Source organism: Schistocerca serialis, chromosome 4, assembly GCF_023864345.2.
Source record: "Schistocerca serialis cubense isolate TAMUIC-IGC-003099 chromosome 4, iqSchSeri2.2, whole genome shotgun sequence".
NCBI lineage: Eukaryota > Metazoa > Arthropoda > Insecta > Orthoptera > Acrididae > Schistocerca > Schistocerca serialis.
The window spans coordinates 250,068,926-250,083,833 of NC_064641.1; the positions used below are offsets into that span (position 1 = coordinate 250,068,926).

Sequence of the window (14,908 nt, forward strand, 5' to 3'; positions counted from 1 at the left end):
CCCCTGTGGTTGCCAACATGTTTATGGAGAGTTTTGAGGAGAGGGCATTGGAGACAGCCACATTTAAACCCATATGCTTCTTTAGGTATGTGGATGACACCTTCGTGGTCTGGCCAAATGGGATGGACAGGCTCAATGAGTTTCTTGAACATCTTAACTCATGCCACCCTAATATCAAGTTCACCATAGAACTGGAGAAGAATGGCCAGCTGCCATTTCTGGATGTACTAGTCCAGAGGAAAGCAGATGGATCAATTGGCCACAGTGTGTACCGAAAACCAACACACACTGATTTATATCTGTAGGCCAGCAGCTGTAACCACCCTGCACAGAAGAATGGGGTTCTGAAGACTTTGGTCCACACAGCACGTGCCCTGTCAGACCAAGAGAATCTACCTATAGAGATAGAACGTCTCAAAACAGTTTTCTCCAAGAATGGATACACGGACAGACAAATTGAGAGGGCACTCCAACCAGCCACTATGCCACAGGTTCCTGAAGAAGACCAAGATGAAGCAAAGAAAGTGGCATATCTGCCCTATGCTGGCTCTATTTCTGCCAGAATCAGTAGGATCCTCCGTAAACACAATATCAAGTGGGTTTTCTGTCCATCCAACAAGATCGGGGGACTGCTGGGGAGTGTCAAAGACGACCTGGGGTTACGAAAACCAGGGATTTACAACATACCTTGTCAATGTGGCATGTCCTACATTGGCCAGACGACAAGAACTGTGGAGATCAAGTGCAGAGAACATCAGAGGCACACTAGATTAAGACAGGTGACTAAGTCAGCCATTGCTGAACACTGTCTAGAACTAGATCATGCCATGAAGTACGAGGATGCCAAGATTCTAGCACAAACACCCAGATTTTGGGACAGTGTTATAAGAGAATCGATAGAAATTAAAATGGTTGACCATCTTATGAACCGTGACACAGGGTACCCGCTAAGCAGAGCCTGGGATCCGGCTCCAGAATTGTTAAAGGAGCAACGGGGCCAGCTGCAACACTACACAAACAGAAGAACCAGAGACATGGAGATGGAAAATGAGCCCCTGACGGACTGCCAGGCGCACCAGACCGAAGATGGAACACCCTGAAGTGTGACTGGTGGGCGCGGACCGCAGAGGGAACATCCAGAGCCGCAGCGGACGAAAAACGGAGCGGCAATGCTCCAACAGGTCACGGTGAGCGGGCGCGGACCGCAGGGGGAACGCTTGGTACCCCAGACCGTAGATGAAACCCCCAGGAGCGAGTTTGGTGGGCGCGGACCGCAGAGGAAACACCTAGAACCGCAGCGGACAGAAAACGGAGCAGCAACGCTCCAGCAGGTCGCAGGGAATGGGCGCGGACCACAAAGGAAGCGCCTACAGCCGTTGGTGTAGGGGGAAGGCCATAGGCATAAATACTGGACCAGGTCCACTCGAGGAGCAGTCTCAGGTTGCACCTGATGAAGGTCACGAGCTACGTGACCGAAATATCGTGCAAGTACGACGCTGATATCCGGCAGAACACCCAACAACCCAAGATGTCAGGATAGTTCCTACTCACCATACAGCACAGATGCTTGTTAAGTATACACATTATAAAGAAACAAACACACAAAAATTTTATGACGGAATACTTAGGTCTCTTAATCAGTCTTTCGGCCTTAGTATTACCAAATGCACTTAATTGAGTCCACCAGGAAATTTTCATTACAGATACCCTTGAATCAGGTGCTGCACAGTTTGCGCAGCAACTCCACAGTTACACAGTGGGGCATATTTGAATATCCAATCATAAAAATAGGCACCACACCTTCCATGGCTTGATCAATTCAAAGCTGTCCATAGTTTCCTGAGAAGACCAAATCCATTCACACATTTAGCACAGTTAGTAATAAGGTGTTTGAGGGAACTTTTGCCAAACCTCTTTCCATTCTTGGCACATACCATATACAAGATGCACATCTTGTGTTGGCCTGGGTGATTTTCTGGATTTTAGTTTGCTGTCAGGTACATTCTGTAACAAGTTATTCAGAAGTGAGTTCTGATGAGTAGTACACTTTTAGAACTCCCTTGCGACTGCTACTTTTTCTCTAATCGATGCTAGTGCAATATTACATAACACAGGCAGCCACAGAGGTTGTGTTGATTTAGTAGTCTCAGTAACTACTCTCATTCCATGATTTAGGCTGACACCAACTGGGTGTAGACGTGCACTGTCTCTCCTCACTGGAGCACAGTATCCTGCCACTGAGTAGACCAGTGCCAATGTATCAGTACAATGAGTATTTAAATTAGCACCCATCCTGAACTAGTTAGTTTTCTAATACTATCAATTTCGTTTTTCACTTTCTTTGCTGTATTTTCTAAGTGGTTCTTAAATGTAATGCCTCATCAAAAATGATGCCAAAGTATTTCGGGTATGGGTTGTGTCCCAGAGGAATAATTCTGAAGACCACATGTAATTTGCAATTTGCTTCACAATTATTAAGATGATAAGCATTTAATCTGTTTTGGATGGATTTACCTCCAGTCTCCAGTTCTTGAAGTAGCCACCCAATATCCATAAATCTGTGGTTAAGCTCTTTCACACTCTTCCAGCTTTCCTGATTGCTACATCAGTGCTAGGTAGGGTTGCCAACTCTACCCTATTATATAGTAACTTATGTATTCTTCTAAATTTTTCAGCCAAAATGAATGACCCACTTATATTTTATCTGGAAGGTTTTACCCTACATTTTTAAAGAAGTCATACGAGTATAAACAGTTAAACCTGCAGCATATTTTTCAATTCTCATTTCTGAATGTCTGTTACAACACTGATTAATCGACATGGTGAAGTGATACCAGTACAACGACTACATCAGTACATAGTGAATATAAAACCATGTTTAACAAGGCATCCCATCATGAGTCATGTGGCCATTGTATTGTGGTTTCTTGTTAGAATGCAGTCATACTTGTTTTCAATCCAACTAATCAGAGTAACGCAACATCGATGAATCCAAAACTCTGCATATAAAGAGAGGAAAATGTTTATGTGCATATCAGAAGAAGTGGCAAGAAACTCATTTACAGGTTAATCCAATAAAAGGTAAAAAAAAAAAAATAAAGCACACTGCTAGCTTTAAAAGTGAGTGTTCAGCACAGCACATGATGTAATACAGGCTGTCAAAAGCATGTCAAAGCTGAAGGACACAAAAGCAGAGTTAGGGGAATTAATACAGCTCCGTAGATAGTCAGCTATTTTCAATGCCCAAGTTATCACCCTACTAGTGGTGAATCCAACAAAGCTGCTGTAGGTGAGTTAGTGGTGGTGCATCGTATTGTGAAACACAACTTCAGTTGTAGTAACATGGACTGTGCAAATAAATGTGCTAAGAGTAATTTGTGGATTCTTATATGGCCAAAAGAAATGCATTGGGGTACGACAAAAGCAGAGAGTATTGCAAAAAACTGGTTGGCACCAAGAAGTGTAAGTGACTTCCTAGAGATGCTAATGATCCATGTAAGTGTAGCACTTTTGCTTCAGATGCAAAGAATCACAAGAACAGGAAAATGTTTCCTGTAGTAATTAGGTACTTGAATCCAGTGTTAGCAACAGAAATAAGCTATTAGATTTTGTGGGAAAGGCAGATGAGAGTGATAGTGGTATTTATGCTTTGATATAAAACAATCTTGAATTTCATTTATTAAATGTAAATAACATTTCATCTTACTAGTGCAGATAATGTTATGGTCAATTATGGCAAAAATAAATCTGTGAGGAAATTATTGTTCTTCTTCTTCTTCTTCTTCTTCTTCTTCTTCTTCTTCTTCTTCTTCTTCAGTGTTACATTTTAAGGTATGTGCCTACAAGGTGACTGTCCCTCACATCAGTTGTTTATAGGCTAATAATGAAGTGTGAGCCAATAATAAGTTATTTTCAAAGCACAAACCAAAAACTTAAAGCTTTGAAATTAAATTTCAGTAATAAGAACCCAGGGGAAAAGTTAATTCTTGAAGCATATTTTCAATTTTTTTCCTTATGTTGGAAATATACTTTTGGAAACCTCAAAGTTTCTAGTTATTTCAGATTTAACTATAATAATGGAGTCCTGTAATGCTATTGATGCTTTGTTGAAGAAAATTTTTCAGCAAAAAGAAGACTAATATATGCAAAGTTTTAAATAACTTACAGCCTGTGAATGGCAAGACAATTCAAAATAATTGTGTCAAATTCTGCAATACTTTTCATACTTACATCATAAACAAAGATTTCCGAGAATGCTACAATTCAGCCCTTGCTCCCACTATTCTTAAAGAATTCTGTTAGTTTTAATTTATCAATTTTCAGAACATACTTACTCATATTCAGCTAGACACAAATGAGGATAATCTATATGATAAATTTACGTCTTTGAAAGATATGCCAAGTACACCAATTTCGATTGGCAGCAGCACTGTGGAAAAGTGGGGGAACATAACAGGAAGGATCAAAATATTAAGGAGCAACATCTTCATTTAAATGAATAGAGTAAGGGTAGGATGCTTCACAGATTGGTGAGTGTTTGTGACGCAGTGTTCAAAACTTAATGAATGTGTTGGGGAGCAAAGGATAGATGGATCCACGAACGAGGTGACTTACACCTAGCTCAGATGAATCCGTAGAAGGAATGACCTGAACTGAATTATGGGAGGGGGATTGGTAAAGGGACACCGGCATCTTAAACAGAACGGTAATTAAGAAGTATGTGCACAGAGAAGGTGATGTAGAAGCAAGTAATTGTTCTCCAAACTAGTACAGGTGAAGAAATTACCAAGTTAGTGTCAAAGTAAACATGCAGCATTTCTGTGCATGCTTGATTTCATAAATGGCTAAAATATGCAATTAGCAATCATAGATTGAACTAACAGATCAGCACTTAGCTCCTTGGGTATATAAAAGAAGGGAGGTAGTTAGCCTATGCTTCAATATTTACTGAGATACAGTGGAGCGGCAGTGGCTAAGAGCCTTAAGAGATCAAATAGTTATTACCTAAGTAAACTGAGTGAAATAAAATTTTTGGATGCCATGTTCCACTTAAAAGAATCTGTGATGAAAGATGTTCACGATGTTTAGTAGTACATAAGTAAGTATTGGGGTATCCCACAGTGTGAGATATTATTATAATATTTGCAGAACGGCTTGAGCTCATCACTTCTACAGTGAGATGGTGAGTGAGTGTCACCATCCACTGTGTGTGGCTGCTTGTTCCTTGGTGTCATGTTTGAAATGGTTTAGAAGACAAGGAGAAAAAGGGGAAGGAGGTCATTGCCGCAATAGATGGCAAGAAAAATGACTTGTCAATTTGGCTTATGTCCAACATACTTCTTGTCTTGATCTTGCACAAGCTACCTATGTTTACCAATGGTCTGACAAGCCGCTTAGTATACGAATTTTGTTGGAAAAGAAAGTGTGAGCACAGAAAGTTTAAAGTACAGTCGTTTACATCATTCAAGTAGCTTGGAAGAAAATAAATGCTCTCATTCAGCATCCATTCATGCACACGGAAACTAAGTTCTGCAAGACTGCTGCAACATGGTTGGGTGGAACTATTTAGCAGGGCCACCTCAGCAAACATCAAGAAAAGGCAACTGAAAGAAACCTTATTAAGTAAGTCTACTGATATCAAATATAAGAGGGTTACATATCGTACATAGGAAATGGAAGACTTAAGCCATCGAAACTCCATTTCACAGGGAGCCACTGATGTTCCATTCCCCAGGCAAAGGTGCCTACTCCTTGGAAGAATGCAGAGGAGGTGGTGGTGGTTATTAGTGCACGGTAGGACAAGAATTCACAGATACCCAGATCTTACAGACATTTCCTTGATTGTTCCGATAAATACTTTAAAACATTACGCAAAAGGTTAAGAAATGGAAACTCCCGGTTGGAATATCAGTAACATTCTTCAGAAAAGAACATGCGCACACAACACACACACGATGAATGCAATCTCCAGCAGCACGCCAGTTCAAGGTGCCGGAGATAGCAGTAATGCATGTGTGAGGTGTGCTTACTTATGCGAATATGTGAGAGTTTTCTTTTTTTGAAGAAGGATTTGGCTGAAAGCTAAATGTGTAACAGTCTCTTTGTTGGCCTGTCTGCAACTCAATCTACCCTCTTCCAGTTACGCACAAGGTTGCAAGACCATAGACAGCTACACGGCACAAGTCATCACCAGTATGGAATTAGAAGAAGCATGTCACAAGTAGAGACAATACATATGGCAGACTCACTTGCAACACACATTCCATGTATAATCCAGTGGTGTAATAAATGTCACTGATGTTTTTAATAACCTACTATTAGGAGCATGTAAAAATAATTCCTTCTTGCCTATTTTGGTTCATGTTCTCACACCTCAATATTCGAGAATGTTCTTTATTTTAGTTCTATATCATTACTTTTGGTGTCAAGTTGAAAATGAAAATATACCTTTCAATTACATTGCAGTTATTGACATCACCTGTCACACTCCTACCCACTATAAAAAATGTTAAAATCTTTAAATCACATAAATTAAGGACAAAATAACTCTGCAACCAATGCTGTTGAAAGTTTTTTGAAAGGAAGCATTGCCATAATGTCCGAGTTCTCTTCTGAGACACTATGTCACCAATCTGCAAAGCCTTCACTATATGTAAAAACAACAAGTCTACTTTGAACTAGGAAGCTGAACTGCGTCCATCATAAGTGATATATCTGTTGGCACGGAAAGTTACTTTTTCATTAAATTCCGAAGGGATCTGTATCCCTCCAAAACATATCTGGCTGAAGTTTATGTCTTTTCATGGTTTTAAAAAGAAGCTTTTTTATTTGATCACAAAAAATTTCTTTCTGCTATATAATATTCAAGCCATTTTGACTTGGAATAGAGTTAACAGTTTTTATCTGCCAATGTTACATTTCCGATACTTTTGCACAAAAATCATATCAGAAAAAATGTGTTTGGTGAGTTGTTCTAATCAATAAATCAATTAAACTGCATTATTTTTGTGTTATGCAATTATAAATATGAAAACAACGAAGTATTGCCATTAGCTTCAAAAACATGCGAATCGGCCTGATATCTGCTCAATTTACTGTTATCAGCCAGTCATACCAAGGGACATGTGAGCTCAAATAAACATATATCTGACTGTATGACTGAATACTGGGAATGTTTATTCGAATATTTTTTACTATTTTGTGAAATTAAGTCTGTTGTAATAGCACCATTTATAATGAGGGCTGATAAAAGTGACGTTAGCACATGAAATGTTGATTTACATGTTTCCACAGCTATTTCAAATGTTACTTGTATTTAGTAACTGCCATATTTATACTTCGGTACTATGAAAATATGACGTTTAAATGATGCACCACACAGAGGATCCCTCCAAAACATATCACTTTTTTTATCATCATCCTTGAGTAAAGAGACAAGAGACAATTTTTACATTAAGTAACTAAAGATAAAGCTATCATCCACCCAAAGGTTGGTTTGAACACCACAGTGCTTGACTAGGCATGGTAATATTGGAGGTGGTATGCCGTTGCCTTCCTCTGATCTTTAACTGACTTGTTCACCTAGTTACACGAGTATCTATAATTTAACGTGGCCTCCAAGACACGGTGCAACTCAGCGTTTTTCACGTTTACCAATATAGGCAGACTTGAAGAAAGTGATGTATAAAAGACAGAAATCCGAGGAGTAACTGCTGATCAAAACAACAGCCTTTGTACTTTCAGTCTGACAGTTCACCACTGAGACACACCTACATAATTATAACTTACCAATTATCTGTAAAGGGTAGGGAAAGTATTCACTGATATCAAATGAATGTCAAAACTCAGATCACATGTCAGTATCAAGTAAAGAAGGGAAAACTGAAAGCTGGAAGGAATATACAGAGGCTATACACTGATAAGCCAGAACATTGTGAACACCTATCTAATACCATGTTTAATCACATCCCAGATGTATTTGATTGGGTTCAGATCTGGCGAGCTTGGGGCCCTGAACATCAATTGGAACTCGTCACTGTGCTCCTTCAACCACTCCATCACACTCCTGGCCTTGTGACGTGACACACTATCTTGCTGAAAAATGCCACTGCTGTTGGGAAGCATGATGATCATGAAGGCTTTACATGGTCTGCAACCTATGTGCGACACTCCTTGGCCATCTTGGTGCCTTGCATGAGCTCCATTCAGCTCATGGATGCCCACTTGAATGCTCCCCATAGCATAATGAAGCTGCTGGCAGTTTGTCTCCATCCCGCAGTACAGGTGTCAAGGAGTTGTTTCCTTGAAAGACAATGGATTAATGCCCTCCCATTGTCATGACTACAAAGGTATCTGGATTCATGAGACCATGCAACACACTGCCACTGCGCCAATGTACAGAGCCAATGTTCACATGCCCATTTTAGTCATAGTTGCCAATGTCGTGGTGTTAACATTGGCACGCGTGGGTCGCTGGCTGTGGAGGCTCATCGTTAGTAGTGTCTGGTGTACTTGTACTCTGCCCAGCATTGAAGTGTGATATTGATTCCATCTCAGTTCACTGCCTGGCCTGCTTTACCAGTCAGTCCAACCTAAGACATCCAACATCTACAATGAGGGTGGTCACCCAACACTACAATGACTGGACCAGGTTTCACATGTTGAAGCCACCCTTGAATATCCAACAAGTCATGCAGTTTCCAAAATGCTTGTGCCAGGCCTCCAGGCCATCACAATATGCCCTCAGTCAAACTTAGATAGATTGTGCACCTTCCCCATTTTACACATGGGCAGCACGCTCACTGATACCACATACACCATTCACGACTCACTAGCAGTGATTCCTCGCCAGGTGACACTGCTATCGCCTGGACAGGTTTATATCAATAGTAGGCCAATGGTCATAATGTTCTGGCTGATCCGTATATAACTGAAACAAACTTGAGAACATAATTATAGAAAGAGAAGAGTACTTCGGAAATACATGCAAAAAAAATGAGACTGAGTTATAAGTCACAAGAAAAGGATGTGACTTGGTCCCTTAGTCACGTATTGGCTCAGTCCAGAACACTTCATGTTGATTGTCTTTGTTTTTTGATTGTACTGTATGTGAAGATATGGTGGGAGGTATGACACCGCAGAAAAAATTCAACAGATCACCAAAAGACCTAAGTGTAAACAAGGCCTCTGGTATAGACTACATTCTGTCAGAATTATTGAGATCCTTGGGAGAACCAGCCAGGACAAAACTATTCCACCTGGTGTGTAAAACATATGACAGTGGAACTTTGATTTTACATTCTCCAATTTCACATTTTTTGCGATTCTACCCCTGTGAAAAACCAACAAGATCAATGCTAAAAGTTCCCCGATTTTACATTTCTTCCTAGTAAAGTTTACCTCGATTCCAAGTTCTTACTTGACGTCTCGCTTGACTTTGTCCGATTTTCTTCCTATTGACATTTGATGTGACTGAACATGTTATTAGTGACTCAAAAGAAAGATAGTTCGTAGGTGGTGGTGATGGAATTAAGAGAATATTTTAGGCCATTGTGAAGAGGAGAGATGTGAGAGAGGAAATGCTGACATAATCCACAATCGGTGCTGCCAAGACAACTTGCACCATTTAGCTTTATTGTGCAATTATGATACAACTACTGCTAGATTGCAGTGGCAATCAAAAAACAAAGACAATCAACATGAAGTGTTCTTGACTGAGCCAATATGTGACTAAGGGACCAAGTCACATCCTTTTCTTGTGACTTATAACTCAGCCTCATTTTTTTTTTTTTTTTTGCATGTATTTCCGAAGTACTGTATTCAGCAACAATATCAATAGTCCATCTTTTATATTCAAACACTGAGACTCTAAGAATACGCTCGGTCATAATAGAGGAAATGTCGCCCATTTCCTGCTAGTGATCTTTTATTGGCTGGCGACTAGCTACATCACTGAATAGCCAAAGCAGCCACCACACCAAAATAACACACATAAAATGAATTCATCTACTGGGTGTGTGGAGAGGGTGAGTGGCTCTTCAGCAACGGGAGTGTAGGGAGATGTGAAAACATTTTGTGAAATCTGAAAATATTCTTTTGATGCAGATGATGTGGTATGACAGAGATGTCACAGGTAAATGGAACAACGGTTTTCCGACAGCACATTTTAAAGACTTTCGTGTCCAAATCCGACATGATACAGTTGTAACAACTATGAACACTACTGATGTATATACCTTGCACCACACATTGTAGATCGTAAAAACAGGCAGCAGTGATAGAGGGCATGAAGAGAAACTGCAGCACCAGAGCTTCCTTTCAAATTTACATTTTTACACAGTGTACAGTAATTCACTGAGCCAACATCTAATAAGCTTGTAATATTAATTGGGGAAGTAAACTAATTTTTTGACATCTCTGTTTCTCTCATCAAGCCTAAAATAACACTTTAACAGTAGTGAGGGTAGCTTATAAGAGAAATATTATACAATAACAGCAATGGTGACAAAATATGTCATTAAGCAGATAACATTTACGCTTATGATTTAACTATTTAGCTGCTGTGATGTTTTATGTTTAATTTGACATGTCCATCACTTTTTCACATTTTTCTGGGCGAGCACAAAGGATGCTCTCTCAAAAACATGTGTTTTGAATGTATAATTTGTAGCATATCGGAAAACAGCTTGATTGTGCTCAAGATATCAATTTCAATTTTTTGATGAATTTTTATTTGCTGTTACACATCTGTGATTTTTTAAGAATGGATGAAATTCATTATCACAATTTATTGTATAAACATTGTATTGTACACTTAATTGCATTTATTTGGACAGATATTATACAAAGTACTCAAGAGGATTGCAATTGTTAACCACAGATGCCATATTTGGGAGAGGGCGGGAGGGGGGGGGGGGGGGTTGTTAACATTTTCCTTAAATCTGCAGGTGCTTACAGATGTGAATACTACTGAACCGTCAGTTTAATAAGTCAAAGTTCCAAAATATTGACACAAATTATTTACAGAAGGATGAAAAAACTGGTAAAGTGAATGTCAGGAAAGTTCCAGAGAAGTGTAACAACTTGTAAAGCAATACTGACCCTATAGATTACCCTACAAGATGGAATGAAGAAGGCAAATCTACATTTACAGCATTTGTAGATTCAGATAAAGCTTTTGACAATGTTCACTGGACTAAGTTCTCAAATTCTGAACATAGCAGGAATAAAATACCAGGAACGAAAGATTATTTACAACTTCAGAGACCATACTGCAGTTATGAATATCAAAGGACAATGAGCAAGCAATAAAGGAAACCACGGAGAAATCTGATAAGGCAAAGGTCAGGAGCAAGAAATAAAAAATGTTCAAATGTGTGTGAAATCTAATGGGACTTAACTACCAAGGTCATCAGTCCCCAAGCTTACACACTACTTAACCTAAATTATTCTAAGGACACACACACACACACACACACACACACACACACACACACACACACACACACACCCATGCCCGAGGGAGGATTCGAACCTCCGCCGGGACCAGCCGCACAGTCCATGACTGCAGTGCCCTAGACCGCTCGGCTAATCCCGCGCGGCAAGAAATAAAAACTTTGCTATTTGTTGATGACACTGTAATTCACACATAGCAAAGGAAATGGAAGAGCAGCCGAGTGGAAAGAACAGTCTTGAAAAGAGATTTTAAGATTAACATAAAAACAAATGATGGAGTGTAACTGAATTAAATCAGTCTGTGCTGAGGGAACTGGACTAGGAAATAAACTACAAGTAAGAGATAAATTTTGGTATTCGAGGAATGAAGTAACTAATGATGGCTGAAGTACAGAGGATACAAAATGCAGACTGGCAACAGTAAGAAAAGCATTCCTTAAAAAGAGGAATTTTTTAAGTCTTCTGAAGGTATTTGTATGGAGTAATGTTGACAATAAGCAGTTCAGACAAGGTGAGAAAAGTTGATAGGACACATCCTGAGGCAACAATGAATTGTCAATTTAAGTGAAAGAAAGAAATTTAGGAGGGGGGGGGGGGGACTGTATATGAAGACCAAGGCTTGAATATAATAACAAGTTCAAATGGATGCAGACTGTGGTAGTTATGCAGAGATGAAAAGGTTTGCACACGACAGATCAGAATAGAGAGTTGACCACAGATGATGACTTATGAATATCAATAAATGGCTGCCACCAGATTAATCTATTTACACAGGAAAGGAGTAACTACAAATTTGATAACATTTTATAAAGAAAGCTGATTTCATGTTCTTTGTGACATTTTCATGTGTCTAACTATGGTGACCCTCTTTGTTCGATCACCTGAAGGAGGTGGAGTGTTCACAGACACTGAACAATTACATGAGATGCTTCCTTTTATATGCCCAAGAAGGGAATAATGAACAGCCTTGGAGAGCACACATATGCCAGCAATAAGACAGCATTAGGCTCCCATATTCAAAGGGAATATAACAATTTTATTAACACAGAAACAACTACAAATTTTACTTACAGATGAAAAAAGTTGACAGTTAGACGAATTAGAAGAATTGGAGATTTATATTATGAACCAGAAGGAACCAGACAAACTCCTCGATAAGCAGAATGAATTTGTAGTAGATGAATACTTAGTTGAATACTCCTTATGATCTGTTCATTTGAGGAACTGCACCACGATACATACAGGCTCCAACTGACAGTGACGCCTTCCTGTGACCGAGTGCTGCACTGTGCCATGCTTTCACTTGCTAGCAGTACCCAGGAAATAGAAACACATCCTCTGGTAGCCAAAGAAGACTGCCGCTGAGCTACAGCACAATGCCATCCCTTTCAACCAGTCTGCATTCTCTTTTCCAAGTTAATGGGCACTGGTATAAACATCTAGCAGCCAGAAGTGCAGTGCCATCAACCATCAGAAATTTGTACTATAAGGATTGTTCCTTTGTATCCTTTATTGTAAAAATCTTACTCTGTTCTGAAATATTGTTTTATTGATTTAACAACCTGTACTCTATTTTTATATTTTACGAACAACTGATTGCATATTATTGTCACATTTGTCATATTTTATGGTTGTCAGGACATTTAACCACTGTGCTATTATTCTGTTACATGAACAACTGCTCATAAATCTCTCATACTCTACCCATAAATCTTTAGAGTGTATTTTACCTTTTCATATGATCCACTCAGGTGAAATATTCTAGCAACTTGGATGGGGCAACAACCTGCTTCTATTCACAAAAGTTTTATTTTATCTATGGTTTCTGTCAACAGATTCAATAACCTTTTGGAAATCAACAAACATCTTTGAAATTCAGTAATCTGTGGCAAATGATTGATTTTTAGATTAAATATTTGTTTAGAACATGATATGCACTTCCTATAAGTACCTTGACATTCGTCTACATTACTCTTCAGTGTTGTTTCTACTGTGTTTAGTATTATCTTGGAAAATATGTTATATGTCACTGTTTAAAAAAAATTCCTCTGTAGTTCTTAACATCTTGTTACTGCCTTTCTTATGAAGTGGACGTATCAAGGGCACCTTCCAGTCTCCTAGATGTTTTTTTGTTTTCCAAGTTTTTGTAAACAATTAATTTAAGCCTTTTTTATTTTTGGTACATACCATTTCAAATGTTCTGCTGTAAAAGCATCTTCTCAACTAGCCTTATAAGGTTTTAGTAATTTAATTTTTGGATACTTCATGGAAAATCTCCTTTATTGTGCGTATCTGTGACTCAGCATCACCGCTATATGGTGAGTGGCAGCTTTCCTTTCATAACTGTTACACTACATCCTGGATTTTCCATTGTTTAATAATAATAATAATAATAGTCATAGTAGTAGTAGCAGTAGTAGTAGTAATAATAATAATAATAATAATAATAATAATAATAACGCAAATACAGTGGGGATCAAACCAGATTCACCGAATTGCTAGTCCATGCACCAGACAACTTGTCCACGGTGCCGTTATGACAACAGCCCCTCAAAAATCCAGCCTAATCTATAACATCACAATATGCTACATGCAATTAAAAAAAAAAAAAAAAAACCTAGTGACCTGGTGCTGTGAGCAACATAATACTCTTAGTGCCAGAAGAAATGACATCAAATCAGAGCATGCGCAACTGAAAACTAAAAGCTGAATCCCTTCTGAGCTGATCATAGCGCAGCTGACTATCGTTTGAGCACTCAATGCTGGCTTCTAGTTATCATGAAGAGTGTGCTACAAAATGTGTCTTCATCCATTTTATTTGCATACCAAAAAGCATTTGAGGAGAATTCTGTGTAATTTTAGTGCGATTTCTACCTGGCATTCTACGAGAAATGGCATAATTTTAGTGCGATATTTACAGTGTACTGTAGCACATTAGCAACACAAATCCAGCTGCCACTGCTGGGTTACAAATACATAATTTCCCGATTTTTTGTTTTATGTTCTATTGAACAACACATGAACATGGGTTCACTAAACACCACTTGCCGGTATGTTCCAAGCCATTTTACTAACATTTTAATTAGCTCACAAGCAGACCTAGTAAAAATATTGTTACTTGCTTTAAGGTTTTAATAAAAGCTTTTTTTTTACTTTTTTTGTTGCATCTGAAGATGGGCATTGAGACAAACCAGTTATGATTATTTACCAAAGAAAAATCATTGAACAAATGTATGTTTTTCCAGAAGCTGTTCTTTTATTTATAAATGTCACCTTCACGTTGCTATGCACTCCATGTATAGAGAATCAGATACTTCGATGCCTGATTCCGTGATGATTATGTCACAAGAAATGACCGTATCAATAAACAAGCAATTTGTTTCCATATCAAAAGGCTGTCCACAGAGCCAGTGTGCGATTCAACATTTTGAGGTGCATTAGGCAACACCTGTAG

The 14,908-nt window shown here is 38.8% G+C and overlaps 1 protein-coding gene across 1 annotated transcript in view; it reads right to left on the minus strand.

Annotated features, from left to right (window-relative positions):
- The window catches only part of LOC126473777 (glutamine-dependent NAD(+) synthetase), a 208,785-nt gene that overhangs the window by 53,854 nt on the left and 140,023 nt on the right, over positions 1-14,908 (minus strand). The window lies entirely within an intron of this gene.